The sequence below is a fragment of the Chiloscyllium plagiosum genome, chromosome 30 (genome assembly GCF_004010195.1).
Source record: "Chiloscyllium plagiosum isolate BGI_BamShark_2017 chromosome 30, ASM401019v2, whole genome shotgun sequence".
In the NCBI taxonomy this organism is placed as follows: domain Eukaryota; kingdom Metazoa; phylum Chordata; class Chondrichthyes; order Orectolobiformes; family Hemiscylliidae; genus Chiloscyllium; species Chiloscyllium plagiosum.
In genome coordinates, this window is record NC_057739.1 from 22,088,332 (window position 1) to 22,107,045 (window position 18,714).

The window sequence follows — 18,714 nt, forward strand, 5'->3', positions numbered from 1 at the left end:
ATGTAAATGTAAACTCATCGTAATCCACATTCAGACCTCTCTCCTGGTGACACTTTGCCCTTACTAACTGCAATCACACTGAGAATAATTCACTTCAGTAAAGTGCGCACTGACGAAATCACCTGACACCGTTTCTGTTGATGGAGACCTGGGTGTTTCCTGCTGCAAGTATGCAGCCATGTTGTGAACAACACACACTAAGACAGGCAATATATGTGGCCATGACCTGTGTAAAAACTGAGAAAGTTCTGACAAAATCAAGCAATTTGGGTGCAATTCAAGCAAGCAACATATTGTTTGTAGATTGCGGAATTGAATGGATTGGAAGTTCAGAGACCGTGATTAACCTTTGCACTAACTTGTGCCAAAGCATGAGTACTGTGCATTCCATTTAAATTCCTTATCTTCGTATGTCTTGGTAAATAACAAGGACATTTAATCACATGTAATATTGCAGACTAGCAGCACTGGATTAGTTTGTGTAGCCGTACATTCCTAACCCCCTTTTATTTTCTGAGCAACAGGAAGCCATCTCATTCAATAATATTTACTTTGCTTTCCTGATGTGGGTCTGAATTCCTGTTTCCTTTAAACTTCCCCAAAATATTTGGATATAAGGCGCCTATGACCTCAATTGGAAAGGAATTTCAGATTTTGGAAGGCTTTGGTGGAAAGTCTGAACCACCAACTTAAGGCATTTAGATTGCAAATGAGCATGTACAGCTGTGTATCACTCCCTTTGAGACTGTAGTATTAGATCTGTCCATTCAGTTACATTTTACAAAAGTGAGACAATTTCATCTGCAACTTCATACAAAAGGTGCATTGTCCCTGGTATAGACACTTAATTGAGAAAAGGCATCTGCATCATTCACAAATTGAGTAAAGTTTTTGTGAACATAAAGTGAATTTTACTCAACATCCCTTTGGTCATGTAACTTCTTATCCAATTAAGAGAACAGAAGCAATTCAAGCAGCAATTCTCACCCTTAGTTTCTGCTCAATCGATCGGTAATGCCATAGTTGATGTCCACCTCAACTTCATTTTCCCACCTCACACTATCTCCCTTGATTGCCTCAGTGTCTAAAAGATCCAGTTATATTCAACTTTCCTCGTTGTCTGTGCTCCTTAAAGTGGTGCAGTGGTAGCATCTTTACCTCTAGATCTGTAGTTCTGGGCAACCGTTCCGCACTGGGAATTATTGGCTATGGATGTTCATAAAGTGATCAAGCAGGGTGTAAATCAGCCTGTAAATTCTTTTGATATGAAGGAAAATAGGTGATAAAAGTGAAAGAGATTCCTGGTCAGCCATTGTGTTGGGGCAAACACATTGCGCATTAGTGTGTACCAATCCAAAGGAAATGCATGGCTTGGCCTTAGATACGGAAAGATCCTCTGAGGTAGAGCATTTAACTCTTTGATTCGTCCCTTCCCCTTTCTTTGGTTCTGTATTTGTTATTCATAATTTGTTCAATCTATAACCGATTTGGTTTTGACGCAATGCCATCCACTCAGTTTAGATTAGATTAGATTAGATTACAGTGTGGAAACAGGCCCTTCGGCCCAACAAGTCCACACCGACCCGCCGAAGCGAAACCCACCCATACCCCTACATTTACCCCTTACCTAACACTACGGGCAATTTAGTATTGCCAATTCACCTGACCCTGCACATCTTTGGACTGTGGGAGGAAACCGGAGCACCCGGAGAAAACCCACGCAGACACGGGGAGAACGTGCAAACTCCACACAGTCAGTCGCCTGAGGCGGGAATTGAACCCGGGTCTCTGGCGCTGTGAGGCAGCAGTGCTAACCACTGTGCCACCGTGCCGCCCACCGCCCACCGTTCCTGTCTCCAAACTAAGACGGGCAATATGTTATGTAAAAACTGAGAACGTTCTGACAAAATCGGATAACATGGGTGAACTGGTGAGCATTTCCAGTATTTTCCTGCTTAAACTTCAGACTTTCAGCATTTGCAGTATTTCAATGTTATTGCCAGTTACTTTTATTAAAAACTGAGAAATGGAGCGTAGTCTTAATAGGCTATTAGTTCGCTGACCTGTCCTTCTCACATTGTCAAATATGTGAAAGATAATTAGCAGAGAAAGCCAATGTGCTTTTTGAGAACCACTGAGGCTTTCTCAAGAAGTAATCAGTAAACATTGTAATGCTTTGAGTAAAATCTTGACCTCCAAGCCAAGCCATGAATTAACACGATTCATGGAAGGCAAGATTTGTCAGTTTTAGTACAGCACTTTCCAAAGGGATTACATGGAATTTTCATCACCACTTTGTGGGATGCAGCAGAAACTTGAAGACAAGGAGGGGGCTTTGAGAGCCAAGTAAGTACATGCCTCAAATAAACAATGTCACAAAAGAAGGAAGCTGTAACTGAATTATGGTATGCACTTTACATATCTTGTAGTGATAGTCACTTCATTACTCAAAAGTCACCACTGTTTCCAATTCTTACTCAGCACTTCTAAGTATTCTTGACTCTGTCACTGTGTAGCCTACTATTCAATTAAAGATGTAACAGAAGCAATGTGCACCCATCCGAATACACCCCCGCAGCAACACCAGCAGCGGTAACCAAGACAGCAGCATTTTAGTCCAATTGTTTTTTTTTCTTAAGGTTTGGGAAAAGATTTACAAGGATGTTGCCAGGGTGGAGGATTTGAGCTATAGGGAGAGGCTGAATAGACTGGGGCCGTTTTCCCTGGAGCGTCGTACGCTGAGGGATGGCATCATAGAGGTTTATAAAATCATGAGGGGCATGGATAGGAGAAATAGACAAAGCCTTTTCCCTGGGGTGGGTGAGTTCAGAACTAGAGGACATAGGTTTAGGGTGAGGAGGCAAGATATAAAGGGGACCTAAGGGACAACTTTTTCACGCAGAGAGTGCGTGTATGGAATGAGCTGCCAGAGGAAGTGGTGAAGGCTGGTACAATTGCATTATTTAATGGGCTTCTGGATGCGTATATGAATGGAAAGGGTTTGGAGGGACATGGGCCAAGTACTGGAAAATGGGACTTGATTAGTTTAGGATATCTGATCAACATGGATGAGTTGGACCAAAGGGTCTCTTTCCGTGCTGTACCTCTCTATGATTCTATGTGTAATATTACTTACTATATTCCTGTGGATATTTACACATGGATCATTTATCTGGTGATGCACCTAAAGAGAAAGCAAGGAAGATGCAACCACCAGGAAATAATACAGGCTAATTGCATTCTTTCTAGAATTTAAACATTTTGCTTTAATTCTGAAGCAATAGTTCATGATCCAGCTTCTTGATTTTTAAAAATTCATTCACAAGATGAGGACATCACTGGCAAAGCCAGCATTCATTGCCCATCCCTAATTCCCCAGAGAGTAGTTAAGAGTCATACACATTGCTGTGGGTCTGGCCTCACGTGTAGGCCAGACCAGCTAAGAATGGCAATTATCTTCCCTAAAGGGCATTAATGAAACAGATGGGTTTTACCAACAATGGATTTATGGTCATGATTAGACTCCAACTGCCAGGGTTTACTGAGTTCAAATTACACCATCTACCATGGTGGGATTTGAAGCCAGGTCCCCGGGACATTAACTGGATTAACAGTCTAGCAATAATACCACTAGGCCATTGCCTCCCCAGTAATGAGCTTGGCTGTCCCTCAAGGTTGAAGCCAACACTGAAATAATGACACGACAACTTAAATGTCTCTCGTTCAGGTGAAAAATGAGCAAAAATACAAATATGCAAAACGTTACAGAACACACTAATAGTATGTTCAAGCAACATTTGGAATCGTGTGGGGAGGGGTCAGCAGGGCTTGTGAATTGCCCCAGTGGACATTAGTAAAATTTTAAATGTTGCACCACGTGGACAAAAAACAACCAGGAATGCAAAGGTGATTGTTCGAGTGATTGTGTGCAGCCCAACTGGATAAACACTAATGTCTGCTGCTGTGTAAACACATGCTGAATCTGCCTTGAGCTTTCTCTTCATCAAAACTACATTCTTATGGACACTTTATAATCTGGCTGTATCAACTATTCACTGAGAATGAGAGAGAAAGACATATGAGGTACCTAGTCATAATCCGATCTAAATTTAGCGAAATGCCGCAAATGCAATAAATTTATTTGAAGTGCTGTGATTAAAGTATTTATCCTCATTCCTATGTAAAATCTCTCAGAATAGAAGCTTATTTGCTGTTCTTCAAATCTGTCTGATATTTGGGTCACTTTATAAATAGATCTCATTGATATGCTACAAAACTGTGCAACAATGAAACCAATCCACAACCATCATTGTACACCCACCTTAAAACCCAAGCAGCAAAATATGTTCTGAATTTTCCAACAAAAATATTGTTTTAGTAATATGTGCTTCTGAACATTGATGGCCTGTAGTGTCCAACATTTACTGGTACACTGAAAGTGACAGGTTATTATAAAATTCATGAATACATTTTTTTTTAATTGCTTGAGACTGGAACTACAATTTTGCAGACTATAAAAAATCCATAGGAATATATGGAAAGTGAATCTTTCAAAAGGTCAATATTCAAAGTCGTAATTTATTGTGGTAGCTCAGCACATTTACAAATCCTGCTAAAATGACTGTTTGAAACTGTTCATTGCCAATGGATCTTCCCTCTTATTCAATTCTACATCCTGAGAAATAATGGGTGAGAAATGATTTCCACCCATCTAAAAGAAGTATATACTATAGCTACATTACCGGCTCAAAAGCAGGTTACAGATACCATAATGCTGAGGATCATAGAATCTCTACAGTGTGAAAAGCAGCCATTCGGCCCATTGAGTTAGCGCCGGCCCTCTGAAGAGCATTCCAGTCAGGCACAGCATTTTTTCTATCTTCTATCCCTGAAAACCCACTTTTTCCATGGCTAACCCATCTAGCCTGCACATCCCTGGACACTGCAGGACAATTTAGCATGACCAATCCATGTAACCTGCACAACTTTGGATCCAAAATAAAAGTTCTGAAACAAAAGATGGTTCTGGAGAAATTCAGCAAGTCTGACACCATCTGTGGAGAAAGTAACAGTTAATGTTTGAAGTCCAATATGATTCTTCTTCAAAAATGAAGAGAGGAGGAAAAATCATGGCCATTACGTTATTGAAAAGGGAAGAAGACGAGGTGTCACAGGAGTATGGATCAAGGATAATTTGAGGGAGGTTGGAGATCAAAGGTGTCATAGAAAAAAGACAAAGATAATAGCAATGGTTGTAAAAAAGATCTAGAGTAGGTGCTGATAATAAATGAAACATGTAACAGCCGACGGGATTGGAAGGACGAGTGGAGATAGGACGGGAGATAATATTAATTGGACTAGTTTAAAACTCAGTTTTACTATAATTATTGCTCCATCTCTCTTGCTTCTTCTTGCTTCTTTGTAACTGAATTGGCTATAGATTGTGCTTTTTTGGTTTAAGTCTTATTTTGAGACCTCTTGGGGTCATAATAAATAATAGGCTAGGCAAGATTGTTCTCCAATGAGTTGCATTATGAGGTGTTATTGGTTATGGTCTTTTTTTTAAAACAAAGTGCTCAGCTTGCCATATTTATTAGCTATTCTTACTTCTCCTGAGAAGGTTAAAGTGGGCTATCTCTGTATGAGTTGCAGTCTTTGTGGTGTTGACACCATAATGCGCAATAAGGAATCACTGACCAAGCAACAATGAGGGAACCACAACTTATGTGCAACTCAAGATATTGTTTCACCCAGAGGTGAACGTGGAGCTGGTGATTCCTTCTCTGTCCTACTGGTCGTAATGGAAGGAGGTGCCATTGAGGTAACTCTGATTTGTTGCAGTGCAAAAGTCGATCGTATGGTCATGAGTCTTCAGAGAGAGGGAGAATACCAAACTTGGTGGCTGGGGTATCAATTAAAAACTACTCTCTTCTCGATATTGTGAACCTTATGAATGTTGTTATGGCTACACCAAAGTATGTGAATGGTACATGTTCCATCACATTTTTGACTTAAATTTTGAAAAGTCTGCATGTGAACTATAGACTCAGAGATATCTACAGCCGATAAAAGCCCTTTGGCCCATCAAATCTGCACTGATTAAAATGACCACCTAATTATTCTAATCGAATTTTCAAACACTTGGCCATAGCCTTGTATGTCTTGGCATTGCAAGTGCACACCTAAATGCTTCCTCAATGTTGTGAGGGTTTCTGCTTCGACCACCCTGAGTTCCAGACTCCCCCCAGCCTCTGGGTAAAAACAGAACTCTTCACATCCCCTCCATAGCCCCTGCCCCTCACCTTAAATATATGCCCTTGGTCATTGATCCCTTCATCAAGGGGACATGTTTCTTCCTGTCTACCCTGTCAATATCTGTCATAATTTTATACATCCCAATGTCAATCTGCTCTGCTCCAAGTGCAACATCTCCAGTCTATACAGTCTGTCTTCATAACAGAAACTCTCCAGCTAAGACAACATCCTGGTAAATCTCCTCTGCACCACCCACCCACTACCCTCCAGTGCAATCACATCCCTCCTGAAATATTAGATTTTTAGATTAGATTACTTCTAATCTAATCATTACTTAGATTGCGTACAGTGTGGAAACCAGCCATTCGGACCAACAAGTCCTTAGAAGAGCATAAAGAAAGTAGGAGTATACTTAAGAGGGAAATGAGGAGGGCAAAACAGGGACATGAGATAGCTTTGGCAAATAGCATTAAGGAGAATCCAAAGGGTTTTTACAAGTATATTAAGGACAAAAGGGTAACTAGGGAGAGAATAGGGCCCCTCAAAGATCAGCAAGGTGGCCTTTGTGTGGAGCCAGAGAAAATGGGGGAGATACTAAATGAATATTTTGCATCAGTATTTACTGTGGAAAAGGATATGGAAGATATAGATTGTAGGGAAATAGGTGGCAACATCTTGTAAAATGTCCAGATTACAGAGCAGGAAGTGCTGGATGTCTTGAAATAGATAAAGGTGGATAAATCCCCAGGACCTGATCAGGTGTACCTGAGAACTCTGTGGGAAGCCAGAGAAGTGATTGCTTGGCCTCTTGCTAAGATATTTGTATCATCGATAGTCACAGGTGAGGTGCCAGAAGACTGGAGGTTGGTAAAAGTGGTGCCACTGTTTAAGAAGGGCGGTAAAGACAAGCCAGGGAACTATAGACCGGTGAGTCTGATCTCTGTGGTGGGCAAGTTGTTGGAGGGAATCCTGAGGGACAGGATGTACAAGTATTTGGAAAGGCAAGGATTGATTCGGGATAGTCAACATGGTTTTGTGCATGGGAACTCGTGTCTCACAAACTTGATTGAGTTTTTTGAAGAAGTAACAAAAAAGATTGATGAGGGCAGAGCAGTAGATGTGATCTATATGGACTTCAGTAAGGCGTTCGAAAAGGTTCCCCATGGGAGACTGATTAGCAAGGTTAGATCTCATGGAATGCAGGGAGATCTAGCCATTTGGATACAGAACTGGCTCAAAGGTAGAAGACAGAGGGTGGTGGTGGAGGGTTGTTTTTCAGACTGGAGACCTGTGACCAGTGGAGTACCACAAGGATCGGTGCTGGGTCCACTACTTTTGGTCATTTACATAAATGATTTGGATGTGAGCGTAAGAGGTAAGTTTGCAGATGACACTAAAATTGGAGGTGTAGTGGACAGTGAAGAGGGTTACCTCAGATCACATCAGGATCTGGACCAGATGGGCCAATGGGCTGAGAAGTGGCAGATGGAGTTTAATTTAGATAAATGCGAGGTGCTGCATTTTGGGAAAGCAAATCTTCGCAGGACTTATACACTTAATGGTAAGGTCCTAGGGAGTGTTCCTGAACAAAGAGACCTTGGAGTGCAGGTTCATAGCTCCTTTAAAGTGGAGTCACAGGTAGATAGGATAGTGAAGAAGGCATTTCGTTTGCTTTCCTTTATTGGTCAGAGTATTGAGTACAGGAGTTGGGAGGTCATGTTGCGGTTTTACAGGACATTGGTTAGGCCATTGTTGGAATATTGCGTGCAATTCTGGTCTCCTTCCTATCGGAAAGATGTTTTGAAACTTGAAAGGTTTCAGAAAAGATTTACAAGGATGTTGCCAGGGTTGGAGGATCTGAGCTACAGAGAGAGGCTAAACAGACTGGGGCTGTTTTCCCTGGAGCGTCGGAGGCTGAAGGATGACCTTATGGAGGTTTACAAAATTATGAGGGGCATGGATAGGATAAATAAGCAAAGTCTTTTACCTGGGGTCGGGGAGTCCGGAACTAGAGGGCATAGGTTTAGGGTGAGAGGGGAAAATATATAAAAGAGACCTAAGGGGCAACTTTTCACACAGAGGGTGGTACGTGTATGCAATGAGCTGCCAGAGGATGTGGTGGAGGCTGGTACAATTGCAACATTTAAGAGGCATTTGGATGGGTATATGAACAGGAAAGGTGTGGAGGGATATGGGCCGGGTGCTGGCAGGTGGGACTAGATTGGGTTGGGATATCTGGTCAGCATGGATGGGTTGGACCGAAGGGTCTGTTTCCATGCTGTACATCTCTATGATTCTGTAAGTCCACACTGACCCGCTGAAGCACAACCCACCCAGACCCATTCCCCTACATTTACCTCTTCATCTGACACCAGGACAAGAGTTTTGTTAAAGCTTCAGTGAGTTTCTATGATTATTGTTCCAAATCTCTCCATTTTTCATTCTTCCCTCTTCATTATGACTAAAATGGCATATTATTGATTGACATATGTGCTAATAATAATGAATAATCTCTGAATTATCATTCCTGAGTTTATAGTTGTCAATTGGTGGAGCTCAAATAAATGCAGAAAATATTTGGAACTGAATAAAGCTGCCCAGTGCTGATAGCTATTCAGTGACCTACAGAAGATACCCAGTTTGAGTATCGGTTGAGAACTGGATGTGGTTTGGCTATGATCCTCTTCCACTCCTGCTCCCATGACCTGCAGACAAGCTAATGTTGGACCCTTGCCCCATCATGAGTCAGTGCTGTCAGAAATGGAGGGGTGATAATTGAAGAAGAGTTAGTTCACCTACACAAAAATGTGGCTTACTAGCTTCACCAAGATTCCTGCTTATTGAAGCAACAGATAAATTTATTCAGAAATATTTATTATATGCAGTTGGATCTTGAGAAACAGCCAAATCCCCATAAAACTGCCTTCTTTGCTTTCCACTCACATATTTGAGTGGCTTAGAATCTTGATCCTGATATATCTGCTTCAATTTGTTCATAAATCTTTGGATGCTTTTGGACCTTGCGAAGTAGGATATACTGTGCCGATTGGTTAATGCAGCAAATTGAACTTTTTCTTCAACATAATACTAGACAAATTAAACTGATCTTTTAAAAATCATTTTCTGGATGAGGCTGCCTGAATAAAACAGTGTCTTTTTCAATTCCACACTTTTGATATGCAAAGCTAGAATTTTCATCAAATTTTTTGGCTGATTTTAAAACTATTGGTGAGAGATATTGTAGCTTGCTGCTTCCCCTCTTTGCCAAGTCTGTTGATCTCTTATGTGCAGCAATTTAAGGTTGGCAGAGGGGAGCTTGTGAGTTTGCCTGAGGAGAGGCCCAAATAAATTGCAATCAGCAACACTGGAAGAATCTACCATCTAAAGAAAATCATTCTTGTGCTGCTAAACTGCTGCTTTGCAGTTCTCCTTTCTATAATGGGTTATCCCAGGAGTTTAGCTCAACTGCACAAATCATCAAACATTTCTCCTGAGTCCACATTAACTGAGGGCCAGAGAGCAGTCTGGTTTTGGAGATCACTTGCTAATTGGCAGAATCCCACTCCCAGGATATGCGGTCAGTTGGAGAATTTGGGTCTTGGAGTCAGTCTTGAATTTGCATGTCAGCAGCAGCATAGCAAAGCTTCTCTATCCTTTAGCAAGACTCTACCTTACTCAAACTCAGAAATAAATTTCAAACTGCAATGTTGTGAGTTTTCTGCAAGTCTTCATTTTGGTGACTGATTGGTGGCATGATTATGTAGCTAGATCGAATCTCCAGACCAACCACAGTTCACAGCATGTTGCATTAAGCATGTGATACCAACCATTGGAAAACTGCTAAACCCATCTGCTTTTCTGACTAGACCTACAGAGCCTATTTGATCTAAAGTGATAGATGAGTTACATTCATAAGATATGTATCTTTACAAGGAGGAGATGGGGATAACAGTTCAAACAAGATCCTAAGCTGTTCAGGTTTTGGAGGCATCATGTCCCTTCTAGAAAACACTCCCTTTGGACTCGTGACACTTTGTTTTGAGGCAACTGAACTTGATTCTGTTCTAGATCATATGGTATCAGTAAAATCTGCAAGACGCTTTATCTCTTGGCTGTTTTTTGCTGAGAGTGGTGTTCCTGCTGAACCAGACAATTGGTCCATCACGTCATCTGGAGGATTCGTAATCACCAAAAGCTTTTATGTGGAGGAACTCTTTTCTACTGAAACAGATCATTTCCCCATAACCTAATCTAGGGTACCTTGAATCTCATGAATTTCATGGAAGATGGCTGTCCTGATGAAACTGTTGTTTTCTTTTCCGTGGTATCCTGGATTTCTGTGTCAGATCATTTCTGCTTGAATCAGTCCTGAATATACAGACTTTGGTCATCCTATATCAGTAGTGGCTTCCATGGAATCTTCCATGGAGTCCACATTTAATCTGAACAGCAGATCTTTATTGGGCTTCAACTTGTGGATTTAGTTTGGACACTTGGATTGTCTCTCTGTGGTAGCTTTTCTGGTGAACCCAATATATTCACATCCCCAGCAGTAGTAGTATTAGCTTTTGTTTGTCATTTCTACAATATACAACTGATACTGTAAAAATGAGACAGCCTTTTTCCAGGACAGAGGGTGCTACACGGACAGCACAAGCTACACACTTGTACACCGCATAAAGTGCATAAGAAGTGCAAAACACGCAAGTTACACTGTAATAGAAGAATGATAAGTAATAGATGTTTTTTGAGCAGCAATTCAAAGAATTTCAGATGGGAAAGACATGCTACCTCAGAATTGCTGTTGATTTTGTTGCTGCCACTCGGATGTTTGTTCCTTGGAAAATAAAGATTTAAAATATTCTTCTTGAAGTTATGTCGTCCTATTATCTGACATCTAATTTGAACTTGCTGCAACAATTTGTTGTCAGGGTTGTGCTGCTGTTTGAATAACTTCAGTTAAAGCCTCTTCAGTAAGCTCAGATGGATCATAATGCTCATCATCTTCCTCAAAATTTGCATCTTCTTTCAAACTTTGCTAATTTCTGTCATCCAGACTCACTTCGGAGTTGATGGGAGTTTAAAATATTTCTGGAAATGCTGTGTAACCCCAGGCCTTCATCCTGTTGACAGTTTGAAACATCACATTATGCCAAAATAAATAATCTCAGTGGATTCTGTCTTCTTTTCGAATTCATCCATGAGTCTATAAAGCCCAATGTAATCTTCTATCGATTGTCACTTGAGGTTGTTAAACACTTGTTTGTTCAATAACCCACATTGCTAATGATCCCAGCAGATGTTAATGCTGAACAAGTCAGATCCCAGCAGAACTCTAGCTTGATAGATCATATTTTGTTTTGTTTTGATTTTAACAAAGTGATCTCCTGTTGAAATGTAAGCATGCAATGTTGCAGATTTTGCATTAAAAGTAAAACAGAAATTTATTAACAAAAGAAATGAGGATAAAAAAGAAGTAACCAAACTATCCTATAGCACAATTCAAAGATTTTTAAACATACAATCCCATTAACCCTGCACCTTTATAAAGTGAAAAGAGAAACAACAACAATGTTCTCAAAACGCACCCCTGGTACAGAACCTAGAAATACACCTTGCATTTGTCACAAAGCTTGTCCTTTTTTTCTAAAAGTTATTCCTTTGGCTCAAGGAGACTCTGTCCTTGATATTTTTTCAGAGGGGTAACAAACCAGGCCGAGCTGCAATCAGTCTGGTTTGGTACAGAGATAAAAATGATATTGAGAAGCCTTTTGTTTATCTGTAAACAGATGAGACTTCCAGCTGAAGTGGTCATGTTTTAGAAGTGACCTGTAGAATGAAAGGGGAGTGGTCAGCTCTCTAGCTGAGCAGTTTAGCTCAGTCCAGAACTGGTTAAGAGTTCAACAGTGAGCTGTGTGGAAACAAACTCTCTCTCTCTCCCTCTCCCTCTCTCTCTGTTCTTCTAATAACAACCTGTAAGCATCTGTTCCATTTATTTATACTGATTTCTAAGGGGGTTTGCTTATTGGGATTGTTGTGTATATTCAGAACAGTGTAATTAAGTCTAGTTTGGATAGACTGAGTTCTGTAGGGGTTCTTTATTCTGTTCTTTGTGTTTCATTGTATAATTTTGTGAATAAAGTTTTGTCTGTTATTAACCTGGTAGTCAACCTTACTAACTTACTCTGGGTAATTTGCACTGTACACTTACTGAAACAAATTGCAAATGGTCTGGCCTGCTTAAGAATGTTTTGAGTGGTCTGGCCTGGACCATAACACATAGTGACCAAACCAGAGTGTCTGTCTTTAAAACATTAGTAGATTTAAGTCACTTGTGAATTTAATTTATAGATTACAACTGCAGATAACTTTTTCCTGGAGCTTGCATGCACTCAGCTTAAACATACTCAGCTTCAAGTAGCCTCTCCAGGATTGTATCCCGTACCAGATCAGCTATGATCTCATTGAATGGTGGAGCAGATTTGATTAATTGAATGGTCTACTTCTGTTCCTACATCTTATGGTCACTTCTGGTCTGACACTAAAACTAACCCTTTACTCTAAGGCTAATCTATTTTTGCTGTAATCTTCCCCTCTCAGGAGCACTGGTCTGAATAAATATCTTCATCCAAGGACTTCACAGATCTGCCCAAATTCAAATTAACACGAAAAGAAATCCTCTCTGTCGAGGCTTTGGGTGTTTTTCTTAAGTTAAAAGATACCTCTGACCTGGAGCTTGTTTATCATGTTGTCATGATGCTGCTCCTTTAACAAGGTTATTCAGTCTTTTTTTTCAGAGGGGTGATAAAGGCATAGTTTCCAATATGTCAGGAATTATCTACTTGATAACGTTTTAAAGTGTCAATGAAAGGGGAGTGGCCAGTTCTCCAGTTCAGGGTCTGGGTTGGTTTGAGCAAGCTGTTTTGCTTGCAACAGCTGGTCAAGTTTTAGCTGGGAGCCCAGAGAAACTGCTGGGGACCCAAAGAAGCAGTTCTATGCTGATCCCCTCTCTCTCTGATATCTCTCCTATAGGAACCTATGTTGATTTTACCTTTTTAGCCAAGTGGTGTTTATGGGGATGTTGCAAGTATTTGGAACAGCATTATTAAGTTGTGATAGACTCGACTGAGTTTTCAGATAGGTAAGTTATTCTGTATTCTGTACTCTTTTGTTTGTGTTTTATTCGGTAGTTGGTAAATAAATTCTGCTTTGTTTAAAACTGAGTGAGTTGACCAGCTATGTCACTCCTGGATTATCCACTATACACCTGCTTAAAACAACTAGAAAAGTTAGGGTCTAGGCTACCTTCTTGAAATGTTTTGAGGGGATCTGTTCCATAACAGTCTGGCGGCTCTTTGCAGGATATGTTCTATCATTCCAATTTCGGATTATGGTTGCTGGACTCAAAGGCTGTGAGTGTAGGTGAGCGTCTTTTGTGCCAAGTGTTGAACTTAGTTGGTTTAAACAGTGCTTGGTGGAGTAATGGCTCTTTCAGTCACTAAGAGTTTTCTGAGGGTGGAAGAAGTGACTTTGGGAGATTTACCTCAGGTGAACAAGGAAGAGTTGCTGGAATTGGCAGCCAAGCTGGAGTTGGAGTTACCTTTGTCCATTAGAAAAGGAGAGATAATTATAGCAATAGCTCAGCATTTAAATTTGATGTAAACACCATCAGAATCTTTAAGGATGGCCAATATTCAATTGAAAATGAAGCAGCTTGAGTTAGAGGCAAAAGGAAAAGAAAAGAGGAAAAGAAATGAAACTGATTGAATTACGATTAAGAGTAGAGGAAAGAGAAAAAGAATGAAAAGTTCTAGCAGAACAAAAAGGAGAGCGATGAAAGGAAGAAAGAGAAACAGTTTGAACTTCAGATGTTGGCACTTAGACAAGAAAGTCAGCTTAAACGATTGGAAATGAAGGCTGAAGGTAGACTTAGTGATAAAGAGAGTGAGGATGAGCAAACCCATGATAGCTCAAGGCCTGGTGGGGATCTGTTTAAATATATTGAAGCATTGCCTAAATTTGATGAGAACGATGTAGAAGCATTTGTTATCTCATTTGAAAAGGTGGCTAAACAAATGTAGTGGCCAATGCCCATGCGGTTTTTGTTAATCCAAACAAAACTTGTCGGTAGGGCTAGTGAGGTATTCACATTACTGTCAGAGGAGGTCTCTGGGGTGTATGAGGAGATGAAGAAAACCATTTTAAGTGCAGATGAGCTTGTGTCAGAAGCCTACAGACAACGTTTCAGGAATCTAAGGAGGAACCCCAGTTAAAGCTACATTGAATTTGAAAGGATCAAACAAAGTAATTTTGATAGGTGGATAAGGGCATTAAAAATAAAGTAAACCTATGGCAATTTTAGATGATTACTCATAGTACTCATAGAACATTACAGCGCAGTACAGGCCCTTTCGCCCTCGATGTTGCGCCGCCCTGTCTTACCAATCTGAAGCCCATCCATCTACACTATTCCATTTACATCCATATGCCTGTCCAATGAAGACTTAAATGAACTTAAACTTGGTGACTCTACTACCATTGCAGGCAATGCATTCCTTATCCTTACTACTCTCTGAGTAAAGAAACTACCTCTGACATCTGTCTTATACCTATCTCCCCTCACTTTAAAGCTGTGTCCCCTCGTGTTTGCCGTCCGCAGCATAAGCTCCTGGTTCCGGAACTCAATCTCTCTATTAATAAAGGCCAAAACACTGTATGCCTTCTTAACAACCCTGTCAATCGGGGTGGCAACGTTCAGGGATCTGTGTACATGGACACCAAGATCCCTCTGCTCATCCGCACTCCCTAGAATCCTACCATTAGCCCAGTACTCTCCATTCCAATTACTCCATCCAAAGTGTATCACCTCACACTTGTCCACATTGAATTCCATTTGCCACCTCTCAGCCCAGCTCTGCATCCTATCTATGTCTCTCTGCAACCTACTACATCCTTCATCACTATCCACAACTCCACCTACCTTAGTGTCGTACGCAAATTTGCTAACCCACTCTTCTATGCCCTCATCCAGGTCATTTATAAAAATGACCAACAGTGGTGGACCTAACACTGACCCTTGTGGTACGCCACTAGTAACCAAGATGAACATGTTCCATCAACTACAACCCTTTGTTTTCTTTCAGCAAGCCAATTACTTATCCAAACTGCTATGTCTCCCATAATCCCATTCCTCCGCTTTTTGTATAATAGCCTACTGTGGGGAATCTTATCGAAGGCTTTGCTGAAATCCATATACACCACATCAACCAGTTTCCTCTCATCTACCTGTTTGGTCACTTTGTCAAAAAACTCAATAACTCCGCTTTTTGTATAATAGCCTACTGTGGGGAATCTTATCAAACGCCTTGCTGAAATCCATATACACCACATCAACCAGTTTCCTCTCATCCATCTGTTTGGTCACTTTGTCAAAAAACTCAATAAGATTCGTTAGGCACGACCTATCCTTCACAAAACCATGCTGAGTATCCCTGATCAGATTATTCTTTTCAAGATGGTTATAAATCCTATCTCTTATAACCTTTTCCAACACTTTACCAACAACTGAAGTGAGACTCACTGGTCTGTAATTACCAGCATTGTCTCTACTACCCTTTTTGAACAAGGGAACCACATTTGCTATCCTTCAGTCCTCAGGCACTATTCCTGCAGACAATGATGATTTGAAGATCAATGCCAAAGGCTCATCAATCTCTTCCCTTGCTTCCCAGAGGATCCTAGGATAGATCCCATCTGGACCAGGGGACTTGTCTATCTTCACATTCTGTAATAATTCCAATACCTCTTCCATATGAATCTCAATCTCTTCTAGTCTAGATGAAAGTATCTCTGTATCTTCCTCACCAACATTGTCATTTTCTATGTTGAACACTGCTGAAAAATATTTATTTAGTGTTTCCCCTATCTCCTCTACCTCCACACACAACTTCCCACTACTATCCTTGATTGGCCATAATTTAACTCTCGTCATTCTTTTATTTCTGACATACCTATGGAAAGCCTTAGGATTAACCCTGATCCTATCAGCCAACAACTTCTCATGTCTCCTCCTGGCTCTTCTGAGCTCTCTTTTGTAGGTCTTTCTGGTAACCCTCAAGCGCCCTATCTGAGTTTTCACATTTTGCCCTATCATAAGCCGCCTTCTTCTTCTTGACCATAGATTCCACTTCCTTATTTTGGAGGCTTTCAAAAATTCACTTCCTGAAGTAGTGAGAACTCCTGTGGAAGAGCAGAGAATTATAACGGCAAGATTAACAGCTGAAATGGCTGATGATTACAAGTTGATTCATAGATCAAATTTTGGCTTCCAACATCAATTTCAATCCGTGAGGGATAGAAATTGGGGATAAGAGAAATCCTCAGGTGGTAAGGGACAGGTAGATCTCAGTGAAGATGATAAGGATAATTTACCACAGGGTAAAAAGGAAATCCTTGAAGGGGAAAGAGAAGTTAAAAAGCTCCGATGTTTCACTGCAATAAAGTAGGCCATGTGAAAACACAGTGTTGGTGGGTTAGAAAAAGCACTGGGAAGCCAGATGTAAGAAAACAGGATAGATCAGTGAATTTTGTTGGAGTGGTCAGAAAGGTTTTATCTTTTGTGCTTTTGTCGGAAAGCACAATGAAGCCTAAAAAGCTGTATTAGAATGTGCAACCTGGTTGGAGGTTGGTTTAGGAGGTTGTGCCAGATCTTCTGAAACCATATACTATGAAGGTAAAGTTCACTTGCAAAGGCCAGAAGCAGCAGGTAAAGAGGTTTAAATGTTAAGGGATGCTGAAAGATGAGGAGATATGTACCTCTAAAGGTCTATTGCTGGAAAAAAAGTGCTAGTAATGGGATTTCACGGTGAGACAAGAAGCTTTCAATAATGTAAAGTGAAAAGTGGACAAGTTGTGGTAGGAGTACTGGATAAACTCTCAGCTCCAGGAATACAATTTGTCCTTGTTAATGATATAGCTGGTTTACAGGTAGGAGAGCTGCCTACTGTGGAAGTCAGTGGAAACTCAGGCAACTGAACTACTACAGAAAGCACATCCTGGGATTTTTCCTGACTCTGTGGTAATGAGGTCACAAAGTCACCAGTTGAAACAAGAGAGATCAAAGAGTACAGATAAGAAAGTTGACGTGGAATTAGCAGAGACACTGCTTGATCAGATGGTTGAGACAAAACAGAAGCAGATAGATGACAAAGCAGACATGTTTAGCTCAGAGAAATTAACTGAATTACTGCAGAAAGGTGAGAAACTAAATCAATTGTATCAAAAAGCATGCATAGAAGATGAATTTAGATATATCCCGGTAAGGTACTATCTTAAAAATGATGTCTTAATGAGGAAATGGAGACCATCACATATTCAGGTAGATGAGAAATGGGCAGAAATTCATCAAGACGTATTACCAGTGGGTTCTAGAAAGGAAGTTTGCGGGTAGCACATGAACTACCACTAGGAGGTCATTTTGGGGTAAGAAAATCTCAAGCTAAACTACAAAAACATTTTTACTGGCCTGGACTGCACAAGGATGTAGTTGAATTTTGCCAGACATGCCATACATACCAGGTAATTGGAAAACCACAGGCAGTCATAAAACCTTCACCTTTAATACCTATTCCTGCATTTGAGGAACCTTTTGCAAGATTCTTAATTGTGTGGGACCCCTACCTAAAACAGAAAGTGGGCATCAGTATTTATTAGCAATAATGGATGTGTCCTTTAGATTTCCAGAGGCCATTCCATTACACAGTATCATAGCTAAAGGGATTGTAGAGGAGTTACTCAAATTCTTCACTAGATATGGACTACCCACAAAGATACAATCAGATCAAGGGTCAAACTTCACATCGAAATTATTCAAGGAAGTTATGGACAGCTTCCGAATAAAAATATTCAATTCTACTGCATACCACCCAGAATCGCAGGGAGGTCTAGAAAAGTGCCATCAGAAATTAAAGACCGCGTTGAGGGCTTATAGTCAAGACTATCCAGATGATTGGGATAAAGGAATTGTACTTTTTGCCATCAGAGATGTACCAAATGAATCAACCAAATTCAGTCCTTTTGGATTAGTTTTTGGGTATGAAGTGAGATGACCATTAAAATTCATTAAGGAGAAATTATATTTCAGAGACCACATATTTGGACTATGTGTCAAATTTTAGGGAATGATTAAATAGAGCGGGGGAGTTGGCTAGACAGCATATCACAGCATACAATGAAACAGAAGGCAGACAAGAAATCAAAAACTCTCAATCTTGCTATCGGAGATATGGTATTACTGTTACTTTCAGTGGTAGGTGAACCTTTAAAAGCAAGGTTTAGTGGACCCAATCAAGTCGAAAGGAGATTGAGTGAGGTGAACTATCTCATAAGGAGTCCAGGCAGAAAGAAATCACACAGAGTGTGTCATGTGAATACACTCAAAAGGTATTTTGACAGGGAAGG

General features: G+C 40.5%; 1 long non-coding RNA gene across 1 annotated transcript in view; it reads left to right on the forward strand.

Moving 5' to 3' along the window:
* Window positions 1-13,301: 13,301 nt before the first annotated feature.
* LOC122564799 overlaps window positions 13,302-18,714 on the forward strand; it is a 61,662-nt gene continuing 56,249 nt past the window's right edge. Inside the window, exon 1 of the long non-coding RNA XR_006316005.1 lies at window positions 13,302-13,396. This is a non-coding gene — a long non-coding RNA (uncharacterized LOC122564799). The remainder of the gene's footprint in view (window positions 13,397-18,714) is intronic.